Raw genomic sequence first — 12,523 nt, 5'->3', positions numbered from 1 at the left:
AATTACATCTGCCCAGTCAAGCAAGTAGCAAGCATTCTTCCCTTTTGTGAAGTTATGTCTTTTTTCTAGTGCAATACTCTACCAAATTTATTTTAAAGACAATATATTAGTTTCTGTATATGTTCTTCTAAAATGAAAATTTAAAACAATAATAACTTTTATAATTTACCTTGGGGGACTGAATATTGTGTGACTGCGGTACATTGCGAGACTGTCCTTCGCTTGGTGTCACTTTACCAACAACCTAAATATAAAACCATGATAAGTTTCATTGGAAGAAAAGAAAACTAAGGTTTATAAATGCAAGATAGAAATACCACCAAGTGTTCTTCAAGTAGATTCATCATTTCAGTCGTTTTGAGCTTCATATTATGTTGCTCCTCTTCTAACTTGGAGATCTTGCTATTACACATATTAACAACAGTTAGCTTTGACCTTGTTACGCCTCTTCCTTGTTCGATTAAATGACCAGATTTTGGGTTACCAAACAATTTTGTCAAGGCATCCTCATCAGCGTTGTCTGTAGTTCCAGATTTTGGGTCTTCAAGGAGAATCTCATTCAATGAACCCTGCATATAAATTGTTATCGTCACCAAAATTATTGGCGTTACTTGAAAATACTCCCGCTGCCCAAAATAAATCATATTGAAAACTTGTGTTTGTCGTGCTGCTTTGGACTGGATCTTCCCCATGATGAAACCATGTATTTTAAGATTGGTCCATGCCCCACAAAACTAAGTGTTCGACAACTTCGTTTGAAAGTTGATGTCTTAGATTGTGACATTTGTTGCATGGACAAAGAATCTTGGCTGGAAATCCAAGATTCGTCATGGCTGTCTTAACAAACTCCCTAGCTTTTTGCTCATATTCCACTGTTGCTCTACAATTTTAGAGCATACGTCAATAATCAAGCACTGACACTTAAAATTATACCCAAAATAAACTATATGATTTTGGTTACTAACCTGTTAAGATGGATCAAACTTTTATCTATCTCCAATGAATTTGAATTTGATGTTGTTCTCTTAATAAAATCTTGTTTTTTGTCTGGGTTTAACAACTGTTAGACAAGACAATCACATTATTTGTGGTCGTAATTTTAGGGTCATGACAAGGTCATTAACACACATGCTTTTAAAAGAAAACATGCCTTGGTTGAATTTCAGGTCATCTTAAAAGAGAATTTCAGGTCATACCAGTTAAAAAGATCCTTTTCTTCAGTTAAATATCCTATATTTTCTATTTATCCAATGAATAATTAAAAATGGAAGAATTCCTTTATTGTTTTGGGGTTTGTTGCAGAAGAAGAAGAAGAAAAGAAAGGTCATTAAGTCAATGTTGTTTATTAGAGAAGTTGACCATATTGTTATTTTCGACCTCAGTTGTTTTGTGGGTTGTAAGTATATCAATGAAAAGGCCTAGTGGGCACTGGCCCTTTTAATTTGATTAAGAAAGAAAGGGATATTATGTCTATTGGGCAGCAGACTCTACATCATGTGCTCTTAAGAACTTGTTCCTTGAGAGTATAATATGATTAATTCAGTCTTTTGAATCTTGTAAAAACAATTGGTTATATGATCCAAATGGTGGTAACCAACCATACCATCATATGGCTAAGTACTTTCAAATTTGGGTTATAATTAATTGAAGAAATTAAACTTTTTAATTGTAATTTTATTCCACCATACCATCATATTCTTACCAGTTTTTTTTCCCTCTAGTCTTGGCAATTTTCCCTCTACGAGCTAATTACTCTCTTGAATAAATAAAACCATTTCATTTCTTGGTTTTCTTTTAAATTATGGCTTTTTATTTTCTGTTAAACTAATCATATCATCCCCTGTTTCTTATGGAATGAGCATGCATTTTTAACATCATTTTTAACAAAACAAGTGTCATATATCTCACAATTCAGGGCCAATTTAAGAAGCATACATAGCCATCTGTTTGTTAGTATGAACATTTTATATTAGTATACATTATAAATTCAATCTATTGTACTCACTTTGTTTGGACCTACTTATAGGCTATATAGATAATCAGAATACATTTTGGAGTGTGTTTGATTCTGTAGTAAAAGGAAGTTTCAACAATGAACAAGGGTAAGATTTTCAAGCTAGCAAAGGGGTTCTGTGGGGTACACTATCTAATACTTGTTTCATAGATTTGTAATTTTGAGTCATATTTTATATTATATTCTTTGTCTATACATTATTGTAAGGGATTGCTGATGATTTTGGTCTTCTTATTATGTAAGTTTTGTAGTATTGATCTCAGAATGAATTCTGCTCTAAGTCTTAGTTCTGTATTCAGTTTATTTTAACTAAAAACTATACAAATTGTTTAGTCAATGTTCTCCTTCAGCTGCACTAAAGAATTAGAGAATGATTCATTTTGAGATCAATATTAAAGATAATAAATAGTAAAATATTGTGTACAATTTCTGAATGTGTAAATTATTTTTGTTTTTGTGGCTTGAAAAGCTTGTTTGCATTTTATTATGGAGATTTATGTTGAAATCAGTAAGGCAGAGTGAGTTTCACTTATTTTAGATAGATTTTCCTGTGATTGAAAACCTTATAGTAATTTTTGAGGAACCAAATACTAGAGAGAACTACTGAAATTCCTCATTATTAATTAATAGACAGTGCTGGTATAGACCAAAACCCTAAACATTACAAGGTTGAGTTAGATTGAGAGGCTCCCCTTTCCCAAAGATTGCCAAATTCTTCTCTAAGTAAATCTCACTCTCTATCTACAATATCTTCCCAACCTAACAGCCTAGACAACTTCTAACATAAGTCTTTCTTATCGGAGGCTTATCTAAATGCTTATCTAGTTATCTTATTGGAGGCTTATCTAAACACAAGTCTTGACCACTATTTTTTGTTAATTCTGCTGGTTTATTTTCTATCCATTTAATAGTCTCTAGTTCAAGAGATTCTAGTGTTGTTTTTAATTTAAAAATCAGATTCTAAAATGGTAGCCACTAACTAATTGGGTTTCGATCAAAGACAAGATTTTAGCTTGGGTTATGGCAATTAAATTTAATCTATACATATGGAAATAATGAAAACAATATGACTAAATGAAAATTTTAATCTATACATATAATGAAAAATCTAATCTATACATATAAAAGCTTACCTAACCATCTATCAATACCAAGTCAAAAAATTCAAACAACACACAATAAGTTTTCTTCCTTATATCACCGCAGCACACAAACAAATTTTTCAAAACCTAATTCTCTAATACACACAAGTTTTCAACCTTCCGTCATCACCGCAGCACACAATTTTAATCTCAGAACCTACTTCTCTATGGATGAATATTTAAGATATTCAAACACCTCTAATATTTTTAAGATATTAATAATAAGAGTTAAAAGAACGAATTCTGTACCTCTTGCAAATTAACTTTGCAATGCTCCTTGCCAATTCGATCCCCAACCTAAAGAATATAATCAATACTTAAAAGATTAATACAAAATTAAAATTTGTCAATAGATATTAAAACAGCCTTTGAAATACAAAATTTATCTAATTTGATCTTAAAATTTGGGGATAAAATATATACACACATTTACTTTAAAGGCATTTTAAGTATGACTTAGTAAATTTTGACAAAATGGATAGGAGAGTGTACCTATTTCACACAATACAACAGTAAGTTTTGATCATTTTCTAAATATATGGGATTAAATGGTAATTTTTCCATAATTGAATTGTTTCTTTTCGGGGATGATTGAGATGTTATTATCCAATAATTTTTTTTCTGGGGGATGCCATAGTATATTCAGTATATACTCTGGCTGAAATTACAGAGAGAAATTGAAAGGGTAAAGGCTCAATTGAAATTTAGAAGTGATAACCAAAATCTAGGCAAAGTAAATGAGAAATGACCAGCAGGGAAAATGCGTTCATCAAGCGTAGCTAATGAGTGAAAATGAGAAATGACCAACAGAATATAAGCAGTAAAAAATAAGAACTTAGAAGTGATATTCTTTCAAGGCAAAGTAAATGAGACATAAATTCACCAAGCGTAGCTAAAAATGAGAAATAACCAGCAGAATATAAGCAGTAAAAAAGAGAGCTTAGAAGTGATATTCTTTCTAGGCAAAGTACAGATATAAAGATTGTAAGAACCCAAACTATTAAAATTGGGAGCTCATATTCTTTCAAAACATCAATTAGGATCAAAATTTTATATGCATTGTTAACATTCATTAATATGGATTCATATTTCCAATCAAACTTGTATGTTTCAATCTAATCCATGCAACTTTCAAAAAAATAATTCCCTACAACTGTTATCACCACTCACTAACCATGTATAATATAGCACTATCGATGGTGAAATTCAGTTTTTTGTCATATTGAGGGCCAAAAGGACAGTGCTACAGATCTAGTCATTGGTAAAATGACTTTGATAAAATAGTAGAGCATTAATTACTACTGATAGAGAAATTGAGTAGTAAAAAGTAATATCAATGACATGGTTTCAATTCTAGGTGGCACTAATGGGAAAATGTGGATTGACCAACTAATTACAAAGGACAATATGAATGAATATAATCTATCTTATTAATCTGAACCATACAAAGACAAATATTTATAGGAGAGCTATTGAAAAACTAAAAAGGAAACTAATTTTAATAATTGGCAAAAGAGATGCATGATAGTGTGATGATCTTTTAGCAACTACAGAAGTCTTGTGCTGTGATTGGCTCTTGTTATACATGTCATCTGTTTTAACTAGTCCAAACTTGCTTAACCCCGACTAGCAATTACTTGTTTATCATTTATGATTGACAAGAGCCATACAACATTTAATAGCTAATTACTTAGCATTTTTTGAGATCTAAAATCTAACCTGATATTTAGCTTAACTTGTATATGTTTTCATTCTTGGATGGTTGATGTTCTTTTATTCTCCATTCAGCTTTCTCTTCTTTTAAGTCAAATTATTTTTCAAAAATAAAACTATCTTATTACAACCCCAAATGGTTTTTTTTAACAGACATGCTTTTCTTCTGTAGTGGCACCATTCTAAAACATTGGCCCCCCATCTCACCCTAGCTTGTCACAGTAGTTTTGGTAAGGAAAGAATGACATTTTAATGAAACTTGGCATTCCCAACATTTATACCAGTATATTTCAGAGCCAAAAATCAATCAAAGTATCTTGTCTCAAGAACAGTTCAAAATAGCAATCAAAATATGATATTTAAACATAAACTGGTAAAGTTGATAAATGAACTCAAGAATAGTTCATGAACACTTGTTTTTTGCCCCCAATTAAAATTACTCATTTTTTTGCCCCCAAAAATAAATGTTTTTGCTCTCTTGTAAACAAAATGATTGACTAAACCTTAACTCTTTTTTAACTTTACATTGAGCTTTTCATATTAATTTTTCTATTTCAAGTAAATAGGCATGTTGAATCTAATAAATAAAATTTTCTACATAAGCCTTCCTTAGTACATAAAAAGTTAGTCTGATAAATAAAAGCTTGAGCAGATACTACTCATATATTCTATTCGCTTCTATTTTATCTAATAAAATAAAAGACACAGTTCAATTCTCTAATAAATGAATGGATACAAAGAATATCATTTCTATTAACAAGTTATAGACTGGTAGACATGGAGAAACAAAAGTACTTACTACTTCTAAATGGAGGGAAGCTTCTTGGTCTCTCTCTCCAATTGCTGACTCAATTATTGAAGACTTTTGCTAAATTAAATAAGCTGAGACAGTTGCACCACTCCATCACCTCAGGACATATCATTTGTGCCGGAAACAACCACCATAGCCACCTCAGCTCCATCAAGCAAGACTCTCCTCGGCTCACTATGGCCTTAGCACAACCCTCGACTGACTCTTCTGGGACAAGTCACCCCAAATTTATGTCCTGTTTAGCCAGATTTCATAGACCAATCATAATTACAATTTAAGTATAAATTAGGTTACAAACTCATGCATCACAAAAAATATATTGAATATAAATCCATATACATATATAATTGATAAATTAATACTTGTTCACATGAGATTTTGGTCCCAATGAGCCCAGGTGTGACAATTGTTATGCCAATGATTGAACCAACTTCATTTCTCAGTGTCTCACAAAAATGTTGCCTTACTTGCCTAAGTATATATAACAGAGAATGCTATAATTTACACACAAAAAATAGGGCATTCTACAGTCCTAAACATTAAGCAAACTCTCATATAGATTAAAGACCAAACATATTGGTAAGAGTATCACATGCACCCACACATTTTTCATGGACAACTTCTCTGTTCTTATATCAGATAATGTATAATGAAATGTTTTAAATTGAGGAAAATGGATTGACAATATATCAAGAACAAACTGAACAAAGTACTTATAGATAGACTAGGGAAAGAACATCATAGTGAAGAGGGAATATTGATTGACCAGCACCTAGTCTGATCCAATCCCCGTTGCAAGAGTGGTCTTTGTTAGGAACAGTAAACTATATAGAATCCAAGCACTTTTTTGTCCCATAAGGCAATGCTGCAATCGAGATTGTTTCAACTGGCATACAAACAACAGCAAGCCTTAAAGAGGGATCGAGTTATAATTTGGAATTTATTCTAAGAGATGCCAACAACTCGTGTGTGAAAGATTTCCTAGTGTCTGCCCAAGTAGGGTGAACTGTTCAAAATTTTGCTCTTCTCTGCAGTGGCACAAGCTCAGCCAAGAATTTCTCAATGAAGTTCCAGGCAGATTCAAGTGTGACAACAATCAGTTTTATGAGTTATGCAGCAAGCCAAACAAAAGATGGTATTCTTTGTGGTCCTGTGGTTGATGATGTAGTTTTGCGTGTTTCGCTTGGGATGAAACCAGATATCCAATGGATTGTTCTGGTTTTTCTGTATTTGGTAGCCTTTCTAAAGTTTCATTGAAGTTGACAAAATGGAAATTTTGTAGCTCATTATTCCAGAGCAATATGTGGGAATACAAGTTTTTCTCCTTTGAGGAGTTGGATTTTGCAGGGTTGGTTATGTATAATGGATATTTGTTTAATTATTGGGATAAACTACCATCCACCATTCCAGATTCAACCTTCTCATTTTTCAAGGTTGAACATGTTATCCTTCAATTAGATTATTTATTAAAGGAACATATTCTAAAGAAAGTGAAAGGGGTTTGAGAGAAATGATTGGCATAATAATATAGATATGTAGAACATAGTACATGACAAGGACAATGCTTATTTTGTTAAATATACATTGTTAATCATGTTTCTTATTCTTTAAATCTTTAGCTTCTGAGAAATGGAGGATTGTTTGCCATGCATTTCAATTTGATTTGTACTGGAAGTCCCTGCTTTTGGTGCTAAAGAATCTGCAGGATCCTTTTGTAAAGCTGTGATGGGGTTTGGCTCCAAATGTGGAACAGGTTGTAGTGTTAACATGGCTACTGGAACCTGGTTAGGCTAATCTCATCTCAACTATAACCATTCGAAGACTCGTAGATGATTGAGCTGAAAATACTTTTGGCAGAGGACTTCCTGAACTGGAAGTAGTGAAAGGAGGCCATATTTGCAATGCTGAAGTCTAACTTAGAAGAATGAAACATAACAAAAGGACAAAAACACAATGAGAAAAAGATGATGGAAACCATGGTCGCTTTAGCTATCTGTCCCCAGATTGATCTACTGGATTGATGAATTATATTTTGCTCGGGGCTACAACTTAATCTCTCTTGACTCATTGGAGGATGAAGGCTACAACTACAGGTCTTCAAATGGCATCATAAAGATTACTAAAGGCTCACTGCTAGTTATGAAATGGAATAAAGTAAATGGATTGTATGTGTTAGATGGGTAAACTGTATCTATTGCTGAAGTCGATGCTATTAAAGTTCAAGAAAATGAGATGCAACTATGGCATCAAAGGATGGGTCATATAAATGAACAAGGCTTGAGGGAACTACACAACCAGAGAATTATAGACAAGATAAAAACATGTGCATTACCATTTTGTGAGGTTTGTGTCTACGAAAAACAACATAAAATCAAGTTTTCAGTGGCAAAGCATAACACCAATCAAATCTTGGAATATGTACATCAATATGCAAAATCGAAAAAACATATGCAAAATCAAAAATTAATTTTGAAAACCACAAATTTTATAGATTTTATGAGATTCAAGCTGACAAATCTAACATCTTAAACTAATTACTTACCTGGCTTGCCACCGAAGAGAAGAAAAAATTTGTAAAGCCCAACGACTAGAAATCGAAGGTTGACAGAGTGATAGAGAAAGACGAGAGAGAGAGGGTGAGGAGTTCAGAGACCGTACGACCAAGCCGAAGAAATGGGTCTCTTCTTTGTGTCGATATGTTGAAGGAAATGGGTAGAAATGTTGAAGGAAAGCTCAGATATGTTGAAGAAATTTGTGTGCTGTGTCGATATTTTGAAGGAAATGGGCAGAAATGGGTGTCTCGGGTCTAAAAAATGGGGAAGAGAAAGGAGATGGGTGTCTCGGGATTCTCGGGTCTGAAATGAAAAAAAAATTCTAAGTGGTGGGATGTATATATTACCACCCTTTTTACATAAAAAGTTGCCCAATATAATACTCTACCATAATACTTTTCTATTAGTATTATATTGATGTGTTATGGAAATGGGTATTTGGTGTAGTGGTTGAAACCCTATGCTCCAATGGGAAAGGGAAACTTTCCCAATTTAATTCCCATAATTCTTGTTTCTAAATTTAAAAGAAAATTAATAAAAATTAACGAAAAGATGTCAACCAAAATGAAATGAGGAAACTATCTCCTTGGTCTTCCATTATTCTTCCCACACGCCTACTCTCTTTCTCTGTATTTCTTTTTTCCTCAATCTGAACACTATCTCTCTAGAACATTTTCACTTATGAAAGAATTTCTATAATTAGTGAAACACCCACATTTCCTTAATCTATTCTAGGTTATGTCTAACCACTTGTATGCTTATCATAACTTTCTATGCACTTGCAAACACACAACTATGCATGTTCACTTGATTGCCATGCACCTACACACACGAAGTCAATACACTTGCACTCAAGCACAAATAAATAAAATAAAATAATTAAAACAAACAATTATTCAACTTAACAATTAAATAAACAAAATAAATCAATTAATCAAACAATAAAATAATAAAAATTGTACGCTACAATATACCCTCCTTAAAAGGAATTTTGTCCCGAAATTATTTCTTACCAAATAACTCAGGATATTTCTTTCTCATGTCTTCCTCTTCCATGTTGCTTCTCTTTCCATACTATTCTTCCACATCACCTTAATTAATCTAATAATTTTGAACCTCATTAAGAGATTGTCGACTTTTGTACCCTGTTGAATCTCACAATCTCACTAACATACAACTCTACATATTGGTCTACTGTATAGGTCGTCTTGACTGGTAAAAAATAAGTTGACTTGGTGAGTCTATCCACTATTATCCATGCAGAGTCATGTTGTTCTATGGTTTTAGGTAACCCTAGCACAAATTCCATTGCAATATCTTCCCAGTTCAATTTTGGAATGTAAAGTGGTTGTAGTAACCCTACTGGCCGCTTGTACTCTATCTTCACTTGCTGATAAGTCAGGCATTTAGCAACAAACTCGTCTATAACATTCTTCATCCTCGTACACCACTATAAAGCCTTCAGATCTTGATACATCTTTGTGGATCTCAAATGTAAGGAATACGGTGTCATGTGCACCTTTTTCATAATACTCGTCTTAAGCTTATCATCATTAGACACACAGATTCGATCGTCGTATCGCAGTAGCCCTCCCTTTGACAAGGAGAAATCACTATCACTATTCTCTTGCACCAAGGCCTTATGGTTCATTAGGGCAACATCCACTTTTTATCCTTCCCTAATCTGATCTTGTAAAGTGGACTATAGGATGAGATTCGCTAAACTTCTTGTCACTAATTCTATCTTATCACTTATAATTTCTCTCTGCAAAGGAGCTTCTATGGTACTTAGTGGTAAGAGACTTTAGTAGGAACACACAGAATAGATGCAGAGATCAATTTTTCTATCATGGTCTGAAAACTCTCTTAACATTTTTCAATTCCGGTGAGCTTTTGGTGCTTGTGGGTTAGGTCTGTCAAGGCCGTTGCGATCTTGGAAAATCCCTCAATGAAATTTCGGTGATAACTTGTCAACCCTAAGAAACTTCAGACCTCAGATGTATTCCTTGGCTGCGACCAATCTCTTATAGCCTCAATCTTAGGTGGATCCACTGCTATTTCATCCTTGGACACTATATGCCCTAGGAAAGTTACTTGTTCCAACAAAAATTCACATTTGGAGAATTTAGCATAAAGTTTATTCTCTCGGAGCCTATTGAACATCAGCCTCAAATGCTCCTCATGCTACACATTAGTCTTAGAGTAAATTAGGATGTCATCTATTAACCCCACTACGAACTTGTCCAAGAAATTCTTAAATACTCTATTCATCATATCCATAAATGTTGTTGAGGTGTTGGTGAGCCCAAATGACTTCACTAAAAACTCGTAGTGCCCATAATGCAGTCTTGGGAATATCTTCCTCTTTTACTTTCCACTGATGGTACCCATATCGCAAATAAATTTTGGAGAATACTGCTACCCCTTGTAGTAGATCAAAAAAGTCATTTATCCTAGGAAAATGATATTTGTTCTTAATTGTGACCTTATGGAGTTAACGGTAATCGATGCACATTCTCATAATTTAGTCCTTCTTCTTTACAAACAATATTGTTGCCCCCCATGGGGAATGGCTTGGTCGAATAAAACCCTTGTCCAATAACTGGGTCTTAAGTTCCTTCATCTCTGTAGGTACCATTCTGTAGGGTGCCTTAGATATTGGTGCCATTTTCGGTACAAGTTCTATTACAATATCGATTTCTCTATCTGAGGGTAGTCCTTGTAGGTCTTTGGGAAACACTTCCGGGAATTTATAGACTATGTGAACATTTTCTGGATTCAACTCCTATTTCTCTAGTCTTATCTACAACACTTTCCAAGTATGTTGAACACTTATGCTGCATCATACTCCAAGCTTTCAATGCTGAAATGATAGGCGTTCAGAATCTTGTCAGTTCTCCCTTAAAAGAAATCGATTCGCCTTCATCTGGTTTAAACACTACTATTTTCCTTCTACAATCAATAGTAGCTTCAAATTTAGTTAACCAGTCCATGCGAAGAATCACTTTCATATTCTGGTATATCTAATTCTATAAGGTCTATTGGACACTCCCTGCCCTTGATTACTATAGAAACTGATTGTAACTACCAAGATGATAACATAACCTCACTTGATGGTAACATCGTACTAAAACTATACCCAAAAAGTTTACAAGGTAGACCCAATTTATCAATTATTTTCAAAGTAACATAAGAAGGAGTCTCTCTAGAATCAATAAGGACTCTAGACATCACACCAGAAATAGAAAGTTGACATGTGACAACCGTGTTACTGTTGGCTGCCTCTCCCTGTGTCAACAAAAAAAACTCTAGCTGGCACTACGTTACTAGTATTCCCCTGTCCAACTCCTGCCCTCTCTACTATGGGCATTCTTTCTTCAGGTCACCTCATTGAACACACTTAAAGAACTTGTTTAAACTTGCTTGACATTCTCTTGTATGCTTGCGCGAGCACTTTGGGAAACTCGGGAGCTTAGGCCTACGATTCTGGTGGTTTCCACGATTGTGATTGTTGTTGTGATTACCGTTGGGAGATGTGACCTTGGTCCTTTTATCAGTGTCACTATTTTGACATTCTTGGGCCTTTCTTTTATTACTCTCTTGCAGTCCTTATTCTTTTTAGCCTCCTTCCTTGCAACATCTTCCTTCCATATTCAGTCCTTATTCTTATTAGCCTCCTTCCTTGCAACATCTTCCTTCCATATTCAGTCCTCTGTGTACTCAGCGTTTAAGGCCTTTTCTAGAATTTCAACGTAGCTAACTAGTTCCATACTATTCATCTTGACATGCCTGACAATCATAGCCCTGAGTCCCCTTATGAACCTCTGAACTCTCATGGCCTTAGTTAGGACTATCTCAGGTTCAAACCTTGCCAGTCTATCAAACTTCTGGGTTGATAATATTCAATAATTATGCCCTCCCGACACACTAATCAAGGCCCTTAAGCCTTATTGGCGAATTTGGGTCGTTACAACTATCACCTCCTAATGAGAATTTCATCCTCGAGATTTACCTAAATAACTCGGGATACTGATCCCGCATCGCTGTCTCCAGCTCCCAGGTCGCTTCCTCGACCTTGCTATTCCTCCATAATACTTTCACTAACGGAATTGTCTTATTTCGTAAAACTTTGTCTTTCCGATCCAAAATTCTGAACTGGTTGCTCCTCATAGGACAAATCTGTCTGCAATTCTAAGTCCTCATACTTCAACACATGCGTCACATCAGAAACATACTTCCGCAACATAGAAACATGGAACACATTATGAACACCTGATAGCGACGGTGGCAA

Source organism: Humulus lupulus, chromosome 4 (assembly GCF_963169125.1).
Source record: "Humulus lupulus chromosome 4, drHumLupu1.1, whole genome shotgun sequence".
Taxonomy (NCBI): Eukaryota; Viridiplantae; Streptophyta; class Magnoliopsida; order Rosales; family Cannabaceae; genus Humulus; species Humulus lupulus.
The sequence above is the reverse complement of the archived record's forward strand: the minus strand, read 5'-3'. Positions refer to the sequence as shown.